Source organism: Macrosteles quadrilineatus, unplaced genomic scaffold, assembly GCF_028750875.1.
Source record: "Macrosteles quadrilineatus isolate MER2022 unplaced genomic scaffold, UCM_ALF_1.0 Scaffold_2__2_contigs__length_208266976, whole genome shotgun sequence".
NCBI lineage: Eukaryota > Metazoa > Arthropoda > Insecta > Hemiptera > Cicadellidae > Macrosteles > Macrosteles quadrilineatus.
The window spans coordinates 73,675,674-73,690,427 of NW_026542595.1; the positions used below are offsets into that span (position 1 = coordinate 73,675,674).

A 14,754-nucleotide genomic window follows, 5' to 3' on the forward strand; every position below is an offset into this window, starting at 1 on the left:
GTATTCGTATTCAACCCATTTTAATTCAAATTTGGTATCCAAATTGTTGAAGATTATTATATGTATGTTTGTTTAAAAACTCGTTACTTTTCTGTATACCCGGTATCTACAGAACCTAAAATACGTTACAAAAAGACACATTGTGTTGAAAGCGGTCGCGTGACTCCAGTAATGAAGTTGTGGCGCCGAACGCGGGAAATGCTTGAACGCCTCCACATCCACAACTTGTATCTCGATTCTGCGGATATGATCGCGCTCTTTGGCACTTCTTTGTATTTTATTCTTCTTCAGCACGGTATGAATCGATTAGTGTGCAGCCGTTGCAATTTACATAATATTTTAACAGACGGTTGATTCCGATGATGCGCGATCACAATCTCATGATCCCGCTGCGTCTCTTTGTCCCCGCGATGTTGCCATTCCGAGCATATGTTTTGCTTGTTATTGGTTGTTGCTATTCGCGTCGTATTTGCATGCGTGCTGAGTGGCGCGGGAATCGCGGACGGTGAACTGCGACGTTGCCGCGTTGTGCAGGTTCACTCACCGTGCATTTGCACACACACTCTCACTCACGTGTACTCGGCCTCACTACTCTGCATAAGTTGCACATTTCACACCTATTCCGAGCTACTACTGTTATTTATGGACGCAATAATTACCACCGATTCGCACTCAGAGCGGTGGAAGGTCTTTCTTGTTGGCGTAGGTCGCGGCCGTCTCAGTTTTATTTTATGGCTCTACTTTGCGAAGGCCGCCGTTACCTTCGGTGCTATCGTATTGGCGAAGGCGAGGAAATTATTATTTATTAGCGGGTATTTGCGGTTCCGGTTGAAAAAGAAACATTAGGTAATTATTGTTTTTGCGTACAAACGTATTTCAAGGCAATTTGGTGTGGCGTATATTAGAACTTGTTTCATAGAGTCGGTCTCGGTAGAAGCGACGCAGTGTTTTATACAGTTGAACAAAGAGTTGATCTAATTCTTACATCATTCACCATACTTATACTTGGTTTATCTGAACAACTATGTCATGGTTTATATTGGTCTCGACTGGGTCTTGTATTATTATTCGCAACCCTCGCTTCTTCCAGCTACATGCACAGAGGCCGTGATTGGAAGGTTAAGTCTGCAGCTGGATGATGATTTCACCGATGACATCATCGAATCGCTACCAGATGATCGCTGCGGATAGCTTTACCTACACATAGTCTACATCACATCACAATACCCTCCATCACTTTCAAACTCAAACCTAAAACAATGCCCGGATTTGTTTTTCAAACAAATTAGAGGGTCATAATCTTTAACTAAGATGGTGGAAAGAGAGAATATAGCAAGGCTTTATCGCTATGTAGTTCATCATTTTACTCCAGAGTAAGGTATAGGCCTATTCTTTTGATGATTGTCTTGGCAAGTAAATATCATCTAAAGAGTTCAATACCTTGTTTAGGTCTATTAGACTTCGTAGGTGATGCATATCTCTTGCTGTGATCATTTTCTTGATTTAAACATAATCTATTCCAAATAAACCTTGCTCAATTTTATCCTCCAAAAGGATAACCCTCGAATTGGCAACACTGGCCACGGTCCACGGATCGCTGCGGACCGCGCTGTCCAGTGTCCTTGGACATCTATCACAAGCCAGCTGGAAAACTACTTTGTCCGAACATTGGATCATAAAGCCCACAGTTCTTGCGACTTGTTGAACCTTCCCGCGTAATTGAATTGGAACCGCTGTTTTTGCCGCTTGACCAAAAACAGGCACGTCTCGTCCAATCAATGGGCGAGTCCCGCCTAAATGCTATTGAGCGTTGACATCAAGCAGGGGTTGTCGTTTAGCTTGATTGTGATGAAAAAATCAAATTATAGTTTTGTTGACAGAAAATTCAAGCGGTTGAATTTGTATTTTCAACGCATATGCGTGAAATGCTATCAAATCGAGATTTGACTTTTGTGGTTGTAAAATGTTTTATTCGTATTTCCAAAGCTGATAAAATGCTATCCAGTGTATTACTGACTGTATTGAACATCTGTTTGATCGTGTTTCCAAAACCTACACTAACAACATAAAAAGGGAAGTAATATATGACAAGTTTATGCATAGAAAGTGTACATAATCTTGGCTGATTAATCTGCCTTCACTATTAAGCCGATTATCGCACTGAAACACTAATTGCTCTTAGCTTTGACGTAATACCGCGATATTGTAGGTTTGCCAATAACATAGAAAAGAGGTAGCCTATTCAAAGTTGTTCTCCGAATCCGAAAAGGAAAATGGGGGTTTTAAATATGAGTTGGAAATCACACGAATTTAAGTACTAAAAATATATATTTTCAACGCTGGATTTATATTATATTCTTTATCATAAAATTATACAAAGTTTATCTGCTGTAAATTGTTGCACATTCACTTTTCCTATATGTTGCCACAAATGAATTCATTGGTCTAGACATCATTTTACCGATAACTAACGACGAAGTATTTGGAACTAGTTTTTTACATGGTTCGGAGTCGGAATGTTGGAGCCCGACAAAGCAGTGTACCAGTGTAGTGTTTTACATGGTTTGGAGTCGGAATGTTGGAGCCCGACAAAGCAGTGTACCAGTGTAGTGTTTTACATGGTTTGGAGTCGGAATGTTGGAGCCCGACAAAGCAGTGTACCAGTGTAGTGTTTTACATGGTCTGGAGTCGGAATGTTGGAGCCCGACAAAGCAGTGTACCAGTGTAGTGTTTTACATGGTTCGGAGTCGGAATGTTGGAGCCCGACAAAGCAGTGTACCAGTGTAGTTTTTTACATGGTTCGGAGACGGAATGTTGGAGCCCGACAAAGCAGTGTGGCAGTGTAGTGTTTTACATGGTTCGGAGTCGGAATGTTGAAACCCGACAAAGCAGTGTACCAGTGTAGTGTTTTACATGGTTCGGAGACGGAATGTTGGAGCCCGACAAAGCAGTGCACCAGTGTAGTGTTTTACATGGTTCGGAGACGGAATGTTGGAACCCGACAAAGCAGTGTACCAGTGTAGTGTTTTACATGGTTTGGAGTCGGAATGTTACGGAGGCGGGGGCGGCAACTGAAGCGAGACCGGAGCACAAGATAATGGCGGCAGCAGCGTGACGAGCGTCATTCCCACGAGGTCGAGGAGGGAACAATGGAGAAGCTAACGACAAGACAGACGCGGGTGTCATGGCCGGCCGACCAGGAGGTCATCTCCAGCTCTTCGGGAGCTGTGTGCTGGACAAATACACCAAGTGTCAAAACATTCAGTTAAAAACATAAAACCTCTAAGGTAAAGAGCGATTTTTGAAATTTAATGATGTCTGAAGAGACGTTTAGAGCAACTGAAACATCTTTTTGTGGATCAGCCTACTCCCAATAGATAAATTATGCATACAAAAGTATCAAGAACCCAACAAGTGCATGAATGATCAAACAGTCAAGACTAAGAATTAAAAAATGCAGCAACCGTCCTTGTACACAACCGACAGCAAAAGTCTTGTAAACATTGCAGCTTTCGTCCAATGCAAATATTGCAGTAACAAGTGAAACTTTACCAAGCCTAAAATTCATGGCCCAAACCGCCAAGGAAATCAGAATAAAATTGCATTTACTATGTTTTAGAAGGCGATAAAAGCTTCACGACCGTGAGATGCAACGGGCATTTTTACTATTAGAAAAGCTTGAGAGCAAGTCAAAAGCCTTCTTGTGTCTATCAGCTGACAGCCAACTTCCGAAAAGTATCAGTTGCAATTGCAAGAGGACAATTGGACAGACAACTGGTTTGTCTTTTTGTTGGCATCAACAAATCGTGCATTGTCAAGTGAACATCACGAAGTATCAAAACATCCTCAAAGTTCAACAGTAATCGAACCTTCAAGACAATGGAATATTTCAGACATTTATTATGCTGGATAAGACGTTTGACTATAGATCGTATTTTTGTGAATATCAACTAACCACCGAAACAAATCAGTCATGGACAAGATAAAAATCCAAGAAGGTATTCAGCCTCAAAATGAATCTTTTAAGGTACGAGATTTTTTCTGCATGGGAATTTTTATTCGCATCGAAGAACATTTTGGCTAACTCTTTTACGGAAATATGTACGGTACGGTAACGTACAGTAATAGGTTCACTAACACATTTCATAGCTAGTTTAGGTTTAGGGTAAAGCTATTAAGTAGCTACTTGAACTTTTGTTCCTTTGACGATGTCTGTAACACGGTTAGTTGTTCACGAATGCTAAAGTTGGCCATTGCAGATTGTCGCCAATGTAGCGTGTAGGAGCGCCGCTGTTCGTTGTTGCTGGTCAGAGGTGGACGGCCCCAAAGGCTCAGAATAGCTCCAACGCTGTTTACAGATTTGACGCTTACTTAAACACAGTTTGTCTTATCACTTCCTCTGGTGGCAACAGAAATAGAGGCAAGGCTCCGCGGCGGTTTACCTTCGCTTCCTACAAACCACGTGATATCTTCCAGCCGCTTCCTGGGCATTCCTCGCCTGGCCAGAGTCTTGTAGCAGGAGATGGTGGAGAGGATCTGTGGGATAAGCGTATTTCAATAACTGGTATTACCTATAAGCATTGGTCTAATGAAAATGTAGTTTTTGTTGTTGATTAAGACTCGTGTGAACAAACATTATTGTGCTGTGTATGAATCACCGTGCACTTAGCTGGCTAACGTCTAGGCAACCAACTTGTTTGTGATTCGGTATTGAATATGAATCAACTAGATAATTCACCTCCAAGCTCAAATTGACTTTTCAAGTTTTACAAATTATGGGAAGCAGCGCTGACATCATCCGGTGTAAATAACAGACCAATTACTCCAGAACTCGCGGGAAATACTCATCGATGCGTCATAACGACCCTCGCCTCGCGTTCTGCGAAGTGTGATTCCCCTGTTACATCGAGTCACTGCGTTTTCAATGTCCTCTTCTGTGTGTAAAGTTGTGCCAGTAGCTTTATAAGGTATCATTGTAGTGGTTGTCATTAGCTATACAGTAGGCTAACTGGTTCTGTTTGATTGCAGGTAAGCGAGCGCCACCGTCTACCACCATTGTAGCTACACAACTGGTTCCACTGGTTCTGCAACAGCAGTGAGAGTGAGTAAATCGTCCTCACCGCCTTCTTCTTCTCCGCAACTTCTTCTTTCTCTCACTCACTTTCGTCCGATGTTTGTAGCGCCGGAGTTGTGTTGTTTTGTTTACATTGGCGGACGTTCGGAAATAGCTATTTGTGTAAATACCACTGTGGCTATCGTAAGGCCAGGCGCACACAGGCGATTTTGAGTTGCGCAACAGTTGCCCGACTAATCGGGGGACTGTTGCGCAACTCTCTCGGAGACTCTGAAGTCTAGCGACAGTTGAGCTGGAGTGCGCACACAGGCAACTTTTTAGTCGCGGATCTAAGACGTGTTGGAAATACATTCGTTACAGCGTTCCGAATGGATTTCAATGATACAGCCGTAGTAGCATGGTGGAAGTAAATACTTACTTCCACCATGCAGCCGTAGTATCATAGATTAAAAGAAGTGGGGTAGTATGTGCTTTGTTGCTGAAGTTTCGCGCGCGAAAGAAAAAGAGAAGATACTGGGTTCATCCCATATATATAGTGAGCGACTTGTGAAAGGACAGTTTCAATGACTTTAAATATAGTCGGCCTCTTCTCAACTTCTTCAATTAATTGTTCGACATCATATATCCTCATCACGCACACTCATACTTGTAATTTTCTAAAATCTTCACACAACAAGAGAGCAAACACTAGTGGCAGTGTTGGCCACGAGTAGTTGAACTCCTGGGGTGAGACTGAGCGACACAGCGACTATTTAGTTGCATGTGTGCGCATCTACACTTGTTTCAATGGATACCAAACCTGGAGCGACAGTCCCGCAACAATTCAGTCGCAGAGCAGTCGCTGGCAAATTGGGTCCGGGAACATCGGTTGCAACAGTTGCGCGACTGTCCCCAGACTGTTTCCTTCGTGTGCGCACTCCAATTTAAAACAATGTTGAACATTTTAGTCGGGCAACTGTTGCGCGACTCAAAATCGCCTGTGTGCGCCTGGCCTAATGTGGCAATTTTTAGAGTGCTACTACGAGTAAAAGGGAGCTTAGCACTGTGTTTGGTGGGCGAATTTTCTTGTTTAACTTTTATCATTTTCGAAATTTAAATAGGACGTGACCGTGAATAAATTTTTAGTTTTTACTACCTCTTTTCCACCCCAAAACGATTTTACGTTGATCAAGTCTATTTATCCAACAATCTATCAGGAAGTCCTTGTTTGGCAGCTGACCCTTTTACACGTCTAACGAACCGACCTTTGTCCGGAATCTGCATAACAGTGGCAATCTGCACTTTTTGAGCCGTGAAACTTATCAGCGATCAGTCCACCGTGCCTTTTAAACCGTTAAATTTGCATTTAAACCCCGCTCGGTCCGCCCCCGACGGGCCACAAAAGAGTATGACTCACGGGCAGATGTGATGTTAAGCTTCGACGCGTGTACGCGGTCCCACGCCGCACCCCCCCCCCCCTCACACACACACACCGACGACGTATGTTATGGTAATACACACTGAGTCACCGCTCTACAAGGTCATTGTGCCTACCCTTCCACCGCCGCCCCTAGCGCTCACCCGCCCTGCAATCGATGGCTTACTCTTTGGGCTTTTTAATTAAGTTTCAAAATGTTCGGTCAGATTTGTTTGCAAGGGCAAACATCATTAGTTGTGTTCGAGTGACCGGAAGGGGGTGTATGGTGTACGCATGGGGTATGTTTATTGACGTTTTCATTGTATGAAATAATGAAGATCATTACTCGAGTATTTCGTCGACTATTGTACAGCAGGGGCCTGCACGTGTAGTGGGAGTTTGCAATATGCGTTGGTCATTGCTTCAATTATTTTTAGGGTTGATTAAATCCCGGCCATATTTTTTGTTTTATAATACTAAAAACCATTAGATTATAGGCTAATTATTTAATCAACATTTTCTTCTAGTGAATATCGGTCTTTGGGGATGACCGCGTTATCATAACTGAAGATAATAACACACTTTTCGATCGCGTTCCAATAAATTCATCTTCGAGGCGTGTGTTGATCAATACAACTGTGGGTCATTTTATCCAAACAGATGAATTTCTTCAACGCAGCTGAATAATTTATCTTATTATTTTCTTAGTTTAACGATTCGTCAGTTAACTGGCCGTAGATGCCTACCGTAAAGTAAAAAATTGAGTACGTAAATATTTATTTAGATTTTGGCTCACAAAACGAAAAGAGTTGATAAAATTCACTTTGTGTTTATCAAATCGTAGAAAGTTTTATATACGTTTCGAAGACTTGCAACAAAAAAACAGCTTACTTTATCCTTATACGCACTTGGTCCAGTTGCGCAACCCCTGTAGGAAGTACTTGGCTGTGACTGTAGCAAGATCTACTGGGTCGGATGACATAAGACTGCGAGTGTGTGTGTTCGTCATGTTCGCAGGCTTCGACAATACAACCTTCGGTTTGGTTCCGCACTCAAGTTCACACAACTTTCTCGTATAGTTGAATTAATCATGGAAAAATGTCCAGAATATTGAAAATATAAGAAATATTCCACATTTTAGTGTTGCGAGTGCTTAGGACGTGTGCCTTGATCGTTTGTTATGTTGGAATTTGATTAAACAAAAATTATAAAAATGTTGGCAACGTAAATAGATTTCAATTAAATTATCCGTAACGAAAAGTTTCGATTTACCAGTCTACAACCACACAAGCGAATCCATCAAATTCTGTAAGGAATAAGAAACAATACAAACAATTCCCTTGTTAAATATGTATGAGTATTTAAGAGTCAACAATCCGCAGTGGAAGATTACAAATAAACCAACAAATGTGCACGTAAACAAGATAATGGAAAATTCTGTTAAGTTGTGTGTATCCATGTCTTAGGCCTATGTTCATTTCAATAAATGTGTAAACAATCATACGTCATACTTGATACTTAAACCTTCCGGAAAGACAATTGTAAACATCGAAAACAAACTAAAGACATGAAATTGAATAGGTCAAGGTTTCAGAAGGATCTATAAGTATCACGAAAGTTTAAAGTTTCCATGCACGAAATTTTATCTCTGTAAAACCTGTTTGAATCTTAAAACTATTACAAAAGAATACATTTCATTTACGGGATTTCGTTACACAAGTTAGAAAGATTTTCATCCTAGTGATATTTCAACTCGCCGGGTCGCCAAAAGAGCCAAGAAAACTGTAAGAAGTGAAAAACAAAGTTTTACAAAGGGGATTGGAAACATTGGGAACAAAAATATTTGTAAAGGGGGAAAGATATATTTTAGAGTTTCCTTCCCATGACAGCCAACCCCCGAAGTCTACTAAAGTATATGAGATGCTGAACTATGTAACGTTTACGGACCTTATCAGCCCCCACCTAGCAGAAACCGTCCTCAGGGAAGTTTAAGAATCGTTCAAGTTCGCAAAGTCTCCCGCCCTCGCGTACAACTTTTGTGGCGATCATCGCCATATTTTGACTACGATTTGCACTCCCTTCGAGAAAGAAAATGTCGACAAAAATTGCGACCTTCAAAGCCCCGCGCTCGCTGCTGGATTTTATCCAAATTAATTGCGTACTACAACTCACAAACTTTTCCCCCGTCTCAAAGAACCTACGTTCCCCCCCTTAGGTTTAATTATTCCAGCTTAGGGTGAGTTTTAATAAAAACTTTTTTATTCTGTATCTCCATTTAATCTTTTTAGTTAATTAGCTATTTGGAAGAGTATAAAGAGTTCGCATTATTAAGATAAAAAGCAATTAGAAAAATAATTTAGCATTAATTGGCATCCATTGTTGTACCCATAACTATATGAGTTTTATTTCTTGTCTATCTCTTCAAATAAAAATAATAGACTAGGCTATAAATAAACTTCAGAGTTATATTAAGATGCAGTAGATTTTATAAGGATTTAAAACTCTAAAAGAATTATAAGTAATTAAAAAATATTCCCTTGGAGAGAACCCCTTTTTTAAATTGGAAAGAATAACAGTATTGTTTGATACCGTTTAAAATCACAAAAGCAGAGCAATCTTGGAAGCGAGGCGCTCTGAGCGTTAAACCCATTCACTCATCCGGTCGTCGGTGTTATTAATCTAAACAGCGTTCTTTCATTGTGCTGCGATTATATCCGAACGTAAACATGTTACTGGAATAATTAATATCACAGCGACGGCTGGCATAATTGCTTCGCAACGCAACGTTTAATCCTCTTCGAAGAGTTATGTAGCCCATTGATACATTCGTAGTTTTTAATATAAAGTCGAGAATCCTTATAAAAGTAAAGACGGTGAAAATAAATTGAATCCGGGTTTTGAATAATCTTAATGTAGAGTATTTCAAAAGCGTCGTCGATTGAAGTTGTTCGCGGCGGAATGTAAAGTTATTACGACTGTGTAGACAAGCCGCGGGGAAACGACACTTTTCTTTGCCGAGTCCGGGCAAAGTTCTTTTCAATCGGATCCCGACGGCTGATGGTCCTTTGTGCCGGATCGGAGTTGCAATTAATGATGGCAGTAAAGTAGATAAGTGATGTGACAGATGCGATGACGTGACGGCTGCATCTGCCGTATAGATCCGCCGTGACGGTACAGAGTACAGTAGACAGTAGTACACACCACGCGGCCAGATGTCAGGCCATGCAGCTGCTAGGGGTGTTGACGACATGTCATTTTTCATGATTTTATAGAGTCCCTTTCTCACTATCAAATTGTTGACGGTTTAAATGCGAACTTTGTATAAGGATTGTTAATTTTTTGACGGTTACAAATTTATCGATTGTCCCCATCATGAATGGACGTTATTACCTGAATAATATTAACAAAATATTTCATATTCTATTCCACTTAACTCATACGGTTAAAGCTCTTTTAGTACAGTAAATCACAATGTATATTGTATCCTCACTAACCTTACGTCACAGCAAACTCATGTTCCACTCAAAAGAATCCTTCAACCTTCACTTGTTTCCAAACACTATATGTAATTACTCTGAAACACCAATTATAATTCCAACGGAAAACACTGACATGTTACCCAATAAACCACAAATCGTTAAATTCTGGATTTCGAAAGCAGAAGCAATTAAACTGAAATGTGTCATTTCTAAATTTGATAAGATCTGCAGAGGCAGAGAATATTGATTTATTGGCATATTGCTATTGGCTGGTTTAAAGTCAAATCAGCAACATTTATTGTTGGTTTTTGTGTCTACATGATCACTGATGATAGACCATGTTGTATACACGGCCTAAACGTCCATCGTACCGTCACACGGTGATATATCGTGTCATAAACAGTGTTATGGCCACTGAGAGACATTGTACACACGGCCTGAACGTCCATCGTACCGCCGTCACACGGTGATATATCGTGCAGAACTGTTATTAACACTGAAGAGACGTTGTACACACGGCCCTAACGTCCACCGTACCGCCGTCACACGGTGATATATCGTGTATAAAGAACTGTTATGAACACTGAAGTGACATTGTACACACGGCCTGAACGTCCATCGTACCGCCGTCACACGGTGATATATTGTGTCATAAACAGTGTTATGAACACTGAAGAGACATTGTACACACAGCCTGAACGTCCATCGTACCGCCGTCACACGGTGATATATCGTGCAGAACTGTTATGAACACTGAAGAGACGTTGTACACACGGCCTGAACGTCCACCGTACCGCCGTCACACGGTGATATATTGTGTCATAAACAGTGTTATGAACACTGAAGAGACATTGTACACACAGCCTGAACGTCCATCGTACCGCCGTCACACGGTGATATATCGTGTCATAAACAGTGTTATGTACACTGAGAGACATTGTACACACGGCCTGAACGTCCATCGCACCGCCGTCACACGGTGATATATCGTGCAGAACTGTTATGAACACTGAAGAGACATTGTACACACGGCCTGAACGTCCACCGTACCGCCGTCACACGGTGATATATTGTGTCATAAACAGTGTTATGAACACTGAAGAGACATTGTACACACACCCTGAACGTCCATCGTACCGCCGTCACACGGTGATATATCGTGTCATAAACAGTGTTATGAACACTGAGAGACATTGTACACACGGCCTGAACGTCCATCGCACCGCCGTCACACGGTGATATATCGTGTCATAAACAGTGTTATGGCCACTGCCACCTGATACTCATTTGCCCGAGTTTCCGACGACTACGGTTTATAGCGAGTAAAGTGAAAATTGCTCTATTAAAGGTCGTCCAATCAGATTTTGTGGTTTCACGTCCGAACGGTTTTCATTCTTGACTGTTCCATAGATTAACTGTAGTCGATAATCATTGAATACGATGGGTTTAGATTTATTATTACCTTATTTTAGAGCTGTGACCTACAAACAGTTTTCCCCATGTTTCCATGTTACACACTGGATAGAGAACACAATTTTTGCCTAAAAATAATTTAGATGATTTGGATAATTAGATCATTTGACGGTTTCCAATAAGTTTTAGCAACTTCGGCAGTTTTCTTGTAGATTTGCTGCACATCTGACTGAGTAATGTTCGTCCAACAGTCGGAGTTCCCACGTATCTCGTTGCCCAATTAATCTTACGCAACTCAAGGTCGCGTGCACTTTCTCTCTCTAACTCTCGTAATATTCAGATGTAACTTGTGTCTATAAATCAACACTTGCAGCAATTAGCCTGCGGGAGTTGCATGCGTCTGCATATCAAGTTTAAATTAGACTCTTGAAGTTCACGGTCATCGGGTTATTTATTCCAATTCCTTTTTATTTATGTATCATTTATATATTAATCATTCATTCAATAATCTAATCAATACAGAACTGTTGAAACTAAATTTACTAATTAGAAATAAATGCAACTTAAAATGATGTTGGTAAAAACGTAATTTGATTTAGAACATCGGATCAAATTGGAAATGCTATTAAAAATGTAAATGTAGTTGGGCGATTGTAAATCAAATGCAGACACCGTATGATCCAGTGGAACCAATAAGCTGTCACTCATTGTGATCTGTTGAGGAACCCGAGTCTGCTATTTCGAATTTTGCAACGATTTATTATGGAAGAACACTCAGTTTTCACAGAATTATTGAATGCGTATGTACATTTACAAACAAAATTCTCTTTGTATGAAAAGTTGTGTGTTGTGTGAAATATACCAATAGAGTATTCTATTATTTTCAGTGCACATTTCTGCCAAAATCGTGTATTAAAATCCTAAAACATTAATAATGTGTTTACAATATAACAAAATTTAATTATTAGAAACCCCCTAACAAAAGTTTTTATTGTGATAAAGAATTTATAAGCATTCAATATCCGAAACAAAAGAGTAGTTGTAAGGTAAGCTATGGTATTTAAGTCATCATGATTTGAGGGTGTTCAGGAACCTGTAATATTGGTTTTCCAGATCCTTTGTGTATGCAGGATTGAATAATGTGTGATATTTTGACTGAGCTTTTTGTTTAAAATATTTTATTTCATCCTAAAAACAAATCCGTGGTCCTTCCAATCCCATTTTTAATATCACGAGCCATTGTAATCATTATCTGAAGCGAAATCATTATATTCCAGTAGATGTCATTCTAGAATGCTCCACATTAGATAACGACCACTGCCCAGTGATGAGGATCAGTGTCAGTGTAGAGCCAGAACAGGAACTGTGCCGCCGTCCCTGGGTCGGGCCGGGCGGAGGTCGCCGTCGAAGCGGAGCGGCAAAGGTCGGAGAAACGCCGCGAGTTGAGCAACTTCAACCACAACCTTGGCACAACCGACAGCCAACCGTTGCGACAGGGAGAAAGGTGGCCGGGAAACTGCAGATTACACGAGATACAGACAATTAGATAATCTATGGTAGAGGCAATTCTTTTGGAAACTTAATTACGAATTTTTTGAAAACAAAAGGTGTTCAGAGGCAACTGAGGAGTCTAAAGTTTACACGAGCAGTGTGAACTTTTCTTGAACGTTATGCAAATATTGTTAATTGTCTTGTCCGTTTCGAGGCCAGCAACAGTGAACCATGTCGCTGAGGACACGTAATGTTGAGACAGTTAAGCATCACTGTAGTGGCAAGTAGGACACTGTTGTGTGGTCCCTTGGCGGGGGCGTTGAATGCATCAGCAAGAGTATCCAGATGGTGGGCTGAAGATTTGCAACCTCGGTGTGTTACGTCAAACAATTCCACAATGAGATTTCTATGAGGCACCTCTCGAGAACAAAGACCATCCTCGTGCAACACTTTTTGTAACACTAGCTCTGCAATGCGCGAGCTTCTATCACGCGATTCAGACAATTACCCTATCAGCAGACAACATCAACACATCACGCTATGGTTATGGCGGGTAAACAAAACAGTTTGGCGGGCATGTTGGAACCGGTCGGCAAGGTCTCCGTGCGTCCTTGCAAGCGTCCCTTGCTCTCTGCACTTTCAGGATTTATTGCAAGATGGCCGCCACCTCGGTCCGTCGCCTCCTCTTTTACTTTTTGCCCCGTCTGCAGTAATGGGGATGGTTCGAGCGATCTTCGAGCGCATTGATTATGCAGGTCTGCCTGCATTGTATGCAATGCGGCAAAGATAATAGGAACGCGATAGTTCAAACCCCTTGATTCATGAGCCCATTTTGATTGGTTTTGATCCTTTTGCGCTCAGTTTCCCTACTCGTTAGTGCTCCATGTGAGCTATAGCAATTGTCCGTGTTGATAAGTTTTGTATTCATTCAAAAAGCATTAGAATAGAGGGTGTCGGAAACAACATATTCTAGAAGTCTTGATCAGGAATCAAATGATATGACTGTACCTATATTGTTGTAAAAGAATAAAGAATGACATGAGATTCCCATTACATTATTATGGCACTTAATGGTTAAGGAACTAGAATTCACAAGATAAGCAAAAGACCACGCGCGTTTCATAGCGAGGTTGATTCAACTGTTTACGAAAGAACGCTCTCAATTCCAATGTTGACAAATCGTGTGGGACATTTCATTTCGCAAAGACTAATTTTCACCAAAATGTTTACACGTGAAACAACCTCGAAATAGCAGAATAGCGCATGCTGGCATCGTCTCAACAATCCGCGACCCAGAATCCCAGAGGCCATGAGCAACCACAGCTGGTAAGACTTTGATTGAGAAATGCTCATGCTCAAGTACATTGGGTTATTCTTACCAGCTTTTGCGCTTTTTATAATACGCTCTAAAGGAGTTGGAATTTCAGCGTGAAAACTTCAGAGACAGTTTTTTTGTAAAGCTCGTTTTTTTGTTTACCATACGATTAATAAATTGACGCGGACATAAATAGTCACATTTCAACCAAGATTGAGCGCTTTATTCTATCGTGAATAATGACACGGCATAGGTACGTGGTTTTTCAACTGCAACTCTTACTACCATTTCTCAGTGAAGACTTAGTTTACGAAACATCTTCCTTTCGCGTGATTTGGAACGAATGCGATTCAGACATACCAAAGCCTTCTAAAGGTTGACGATGCTATTATCAACCACCACGTCAAGATAAGAATCTGACGTGAAGAATGGTCATCGGTAATCTGTGTGGTAATGAAACAAAGGAGCAATTGAAGTATACTGGACCGGCGGAGACTGGTGTGGACTGGCCACTGGTCAACCTTGGGCCGCCTGAGGGTATTGCACCTAGTCGTGCCATCCACATCCATGTCGTGCTCTCCTCTCC

The 14,754-nt window shown here is 41.1% G+C and overlaps 1 protein-coding gene across 4 annotated transcripts in view; it reads left to right on the forward strand.

The window, feature by feature from the left end:
• LOC128987486 (brain tumor protein) overlaps positions 1 to 14,754 on the forward strand; it is a 331,844-nt gene that overhangs the window by 232,843 nt on the left and 84,247 nt on the right. Inside the window, exon 2 of one of the 4 annotated variants that reach the window (XM_054408352.1) lies at positions 5,029 to 5,101. The exons of the other annotated variants lie outside the window; for them this stretch is intronic. The gene's annotated coding sequence lies outside the window, so the exon portion shown is untranslated. The remainder of the gene's footprint in view (positions 1 to 5,028; positions 5,102 to 14,754) is intronic. 4 annotated transcript variants of the gene reach the window in all.